Source organism: Anopheles marshallii, chromosome 2 (assembly GCF_943734725.1).
Source record: "Anopheles marshallii chromosome 2, idAnoMarsDA_429_01, whole genome shotgun sequence".
Lineage (NCBI taxonomy): Eukaryota > Metazoa > Arthropoda > Insecta > Diptera > Culicidae > Anopheles > Anopheles marshallii.
In genome coordinates this window covers 64,187,293-64,193,292 of record NC_071326.1, presented here as the reverse complement: position 1 = coordinate 64,193,292, position 6,000 = coordinate 64,187,293, and positions in this window count along the sequence as shown.

Here is a 6,000-nt window from a genome sequence, read left to right as displayed (position 1 = left end):
ACGTTGTAAAACAACACATTCCCTACCCGTTCTTGCTGGAATTCCATCAAATATTGTAGTAAGATATCCAACATTATAGCATCCCTCGTATCTTGCTGCGCACTTCCAAGATGAAAAACGACCAATTATTGTAGCTTTTCAAACATAACTACCCACCATCATAAACGCTGCATCGACTGCTTTCAAAGTTTATCATCTTGCACAAACACCACAGTGGAGTTATTTGCTTGTTCCATGCCATACCTGTGCCATCTTCGGTATTCTAAGAGCGCTTTTTTTTAATTCCTTCCTCAAACGATGGAAATATTCTTTCCCCATTGCAGGAAAAAAGGTAAATACCTCAAGTGGTAAAGGTTCCATTTTCCCCTCCAAACTTCCAGAAAACCTCATCCTCGTAAATTCTATTTGCAATTACATGTACACCGAGGGGCCGATGAGAGAAAAAAAACATGACAAGTTCAACAAAGTCTCGCTGCAAAAGCGACGATGAAGTCGCGCAAGAATATTTACGTGTGGCGAACCGCAGGCCATTCTGGAGAATGGAATTTTACAGGCAAAAGTGACAAGCGATTTTACACAGGGTCACTGGCACGTCATGCCACTCTGTAAAGAGACGTCCGCAAGCGCGCTTTCGACTAGTTTTGCGCAGGAAATGGTGCGAAAAGTGACGCGGGAACGAGTTGCCACAGGTATGTGAATTTTAACAATGTATTTGATGTACATTACCACGTTGACCATTTGCATATAAATCTTGTTTATTTAAATCTGCCGAGGGTAAATATACCAAACTAACATTTGCATGGCAATTTATTCATCTTGTACCGGAAATTATGCACGGGCGGTTCATCGTTTGAACTGAACATTCAAATAAATTTAAAAAAGCCAAATCGGAAAAGTTTAAACAAAAACTTTAGAAAAACTCTGTTGATTAACCACAATAACAATATGTTTCAAAGCGTTTGCACCATTTATCAATTTCAACAGGCTTTAACATACTGCACCACAGATTGCATCGGGTCGTTCATAAATTTTGCATTAAGCCTGGATGCACTCACGCATTTAGGGGTGACCGCAGCGAAAACACAAGTAAAAACTCTAAACCACATGAAAAAAAAGTTGCAGTTGCAACGTGCCACATATACACCAGATTAGGATAAAGTTTTGATTGCGACTACCGAAATGCTATCGTGTGGCACAATAATCCGCCCGGTACACGAACCAAAAATGGTTGAATACATGAAGCTGCAACAACAGGCGAAAAAAAAGGGGTCCACATACCTCCAAAGCATAGAGTTTTAACAAGGCCGAACGGAAATCGTGCGCAATACCGAAATAACCGTGAAATGGCGGTACCGTGGTTAAAGCAATTCACCCGATTGCACCATTATTCATTGCACCGGGAGCAATGAAACTAATCTAAGGATTGAATCGTCTGCAGGCCAAGAGAAATGAGGTGGTAAATGCATATCCCGTGTGGTGAATGTGTGAGTGGCTGTGGTAAAACAAGTGCAAGACCGACGGACGTACAAGATACACTCGCAGGCTAGGTTAAAGAAGGTAAAGGATGAACACAGGGTGCTTCACTAAAAAGGGACAAAATGCGAAAAACTTTAACAGTTTCAGGATATAATCATTAAACGAGAAAGATTAAGATAAGTGTAAGCACTAAAATTATATTACTGTGTATTACTGTGTAAAAGCAAGAAAGGTACATACTGCAACAGTAAGAATTATATCAGGAACACTAGTCTTCAATTTTGATTGATCGGTCGATCATTTCTTTGCCTTTTTGGCGCTAATTAAAACATTTATTTTAAAAATGATTTAATTTTATTTTCCAATACTGCTGACATAATGTCTCACAGTGTGCATACTACAAACGGGAATCTGTCTCACTATACTATACCGAACCTGCTGCAAACCGTCGCCACCATTGTTCTACAACCACAATGTCGGTTGTGGCGTTCTTCATAAATTAAAATAAATGGCTCCACTGTGTAGCAGTGTGCCCCAAGGGCAGGGGAATTGTTTTTCCCGAGTCTTCCCGAGTTTCCCACCGCACACCGGGAGCAGCCAATCCTTGCTCGCGTACAAAAGACACTTCCGCTCGAACCGAAACAACCGAAGGCAAACGACGAGAAATGGCAACCACCATGGAAGGCTGAATGTCAATGCATATGCTTTCTATGTCGTAACCGCTGTACACAGCCATCGCATACCGAACATGATACCGGCAACCGGCAGGAGGTTCGCGAAGTTTGTCTCTCTGGGCAGTTTTTTTTTTCTTTATTAATATTTATTATCATTACTATCATGCGTTGCGACATCGGAAGAAAACAGGCTGCGTAGTGCGCGACAGTTACCATTACCCGGGAGGCCACATGTGCGCTCAGGATTAACAATCCGCGCCCGTTCCGAAGAGTACACGCAACTCAAGAAAAACCATACCGTAGATCGCTTGCAGGCTGGACCACGAAAACCCCAAAACGAACCCCAACTCGCACACTGTTTGCTGCTGTGGTTAAAATGGAATCGCATACCGTGCTGTACATATATGCACCAGGCTCATGTTTCGGGTTGCATGTTGCATTGCATTCCATTGCCCGTTCCATCCCTTCGATGGGCGAATTTTTTTTTATGAAACGGCCCACAAACTCTTCTTCAGTATGCAGCGCTCACTAACGGGCGCCACTGGAACGCATGCAACAGGCTGGCGCATTTTTCAACCGACGTTCCAGAGGTTCCAGTCGCCACATCCCAGACCAGCCCAAACGAGATCTGTACAGTCTCGTCTCCGTGCCTGGGCTGCAGGGTGGCGAATAGGATGGTGAATGAAATGTTTTTTAATTGCACACTTGTGGGACTTCACATCTTCGGACTCTCGTGTTTGCCAAACGGCGTGCATCCCCATCCCGCTAGCTCGTGCACAAAACTGCCATTGAGAACAGTGCAGAGGAGGACTGGTAGCGAGCTGACGTGGTGCAAAAAGAACGATGGCAAAAAATGCTGAAGCGACAAGCAATAAATCAGACGCTTAATATGCACCTACCAAATAGCTCCCCACGACTGGATATGCACCGGGATGCAATGCTGATGATGTCGGCCTCCCAAAGCGATGCCCAAGATCCTGAGGTCAGGTCACCGGGGATAGTCGGTGCCGACGACCGACAACACCGCAGGCTAGATGCTAATTCCGGTGGCAAACGAGCTGCCACCGGACCGGCGTGGATGCATCGCTCATAGTAGTAAGCCACCAGCCTCAATACTCCTGACGTGCACAAACGCTGGTACACCCAGAATCGGGGTTGAAACTTTGTTGTCCAATGCAGGGGCGAACCACCACGCAATACAACTGCACCAGCATAATTCTATGGCTACGATAGTCCGTAGTTCGTAGCGCAGCTAGAGAAAGTACCGTAGGATGGGTTTTGGTTGCAAAGGCTGTACGCACACGCAGCGGAACCCGGTATCACCACGGTGAAGAATGAGTTATGTAATGAAGTGACATTAGTCACGTCATCCCGGCGAAATGACACGACACGATGACAAGGGCGATATTAAACTGAAAGAATTTAGCCACCGGGAATGCGCTTCTTCCACCCGTTTACGATTGTGAATGGCGGCGTCATAAACCGACGCCAGAAATGGAATACGTTGACAGTGTGAATAGTGCGGGCTGTTGATGCTAGCTGCTGACGCTGGAAAGTTCTAGAAAATATCAGACAAAATGTTTACAATTCAAATCAACTTAAACCACTTTACAAGGAGAAAAGCAATATTGGAGCACCAAATTTCGGTAAAAACTAAAGAGCAGAGCAAAAATACAATTGCTCAAGATATGTTAAAAAAGGACAATGCCAAACTCTTTTCTGATTCGAATATATTTTTCAGTTATTTTTTTCAGTTTTAATCGCAAATACTGTTGCGTAATTTTGCGTAATCGCAGGAACGCACGTGAAAAAGAGTTCGTTCTGAAAGAGGACTTATTTTTTAAAATTAATGCTTGCTTTTGTGTGTTTGCCAATTCCAATAAAACTTTGGACATAGTTTAGACAACATGCACATAGTAGTATTGAATTATTGTCATATCTCATTGTAATTGTAAACTTCAGCAACAATCAACATTAAAAAAAGGCTTTTCTGGCAGATCAAATTCATGTGCGCACAAATTCACTCCTTTTGTTGCCACCGCGGCAACCGACTCTTGTCACCCGAATCTTAAGTCAAAGGGAAGACAATCGCATATTTTAACACACGATCTTTATAAAGCGAAGCTAAAAAATCACCTAGATAGTCTCGGGTTTGTTGGTAGAATTCCGTTTGCCGGTCAAGTCCTTACCTCCAAGGCCACTCGGTCATTCCCCCTGACGATCGGGGATTCTCGTGCGCGATATCCTTTAGCGTCAACGATCGTTGATTCCTCAGTGTGGGTCGGTTAGGACAGCTGTCCGTCAAATTGACCGTTGATATCCATACCTTTCGAATCATTTAAGTAACCCTTCATTGATGACTAAGATAGAAATGTTCAGTACAGGAATTTTCTTTTTCTTCGCCGACTCAACAACCTCAAGAGGCTTTACTGGGATTGCCATTACTGAGATTCTTTGACTTTATTTACCGGTAGCCGGATAGTCAGTCCTGCGTACGGGGGATTGGTCTGGATATGACTTTGGATCGGACCTATCGTATGACAACCGGTGCCGTTACCAAGAAACCAACGGGCGCCCCCCAGTACTGGCCATAAGAAGCGAAAAATAAAATATGCCCACTCGATAGTCATTTAGTTCAGTCATTTTTATGAACTCAACTGTAGAAAAAAATGCGTTAGAAATGTATGAACCATCTCAGTTCCATTACACAGTTTCATTTATTATTTTACTCCCGTACCGGCTGCTCTAGCGCACTAGAAACACTACCCGCTGACCTTCCTACCAATAAATGTCTCGGTTAATTTATATCAAACGATAAACAACCACGTCCTCTATCCATTTGCATCGCTTTTCCGCACCGCATACTAACGACCAGGCCCCCAAATGCAGCCTCTTTTTACGGGTAACCACCGGAAAACGCACTTCCGATAACGATCTTTGCCTCATAAATCATACCGTCGTCCGATCACTTTGACGGGCACCCGAGCGTGGTCCGACGCCCTTGCGCGCAGTAGCGCCCTGCCCTTTACGATCAGCATACTACTAGGTGGAGTTGAAAACTGCAAATGCAAAAGAAAAAAACCCGGGTGCATCTGCACCATTCCGCACCGGGTATGTTTTGAAAAATTCTTCAATTAACTTTATTTACGATCGCAATGGGACGATCACGACCCGACAGTATAACGACCCGGCAGCAGGGAAAATCTTCAACATCATGAAAACCGCGGTAGGTGGCCCGACAGTCAGTATGGGGCGGTAGATAAAGCATACACGGGATGTTGGTGTTCTGTACAACTCCAACGGTCCGAGCACCTTCCCAATGGTCTGCATCCCTTTGCACTACGCAATCTATTTCCATTGCCGATAGTCACACCGTGATAATAAAGGATTTCAATTACTCCCGCGTGTAAAGCATTGTTTAGTGACTGCAAATGCTCAAACGGTTCCCTAAAGAGACCATGTACAGTGGTAACAAAAAAAATGCTGATGTCAACTAGCCCAAACACCATCGAGTAACCTTGCCTCGCGGTACACCACAACGAGTTGCTCATACTATCAAAGTTCCTAACTCAAACGTCCAAAATCGATGCCAATGCCAAAAACCCGAGGTGCAAATATTAAGCCAAACGCGAAGCCGATGCAAGAGTATAAATTATGAAAATTTATGTTCCCCGTTTAATTTTATAGCCCTTTTGACCGTTGATTAGAAATGTAAGTTACGACCCGGCACTAGGTGAATGGACAAGTGTAGTAAAGTGAGCCCTTTCTATACAAGCGTACTTCGTCAGCATTTTGCGACACTTCGCGTGTGCATGGGTGTGAAGGTGGGTTTAAGCGGTATCTGCTTTTG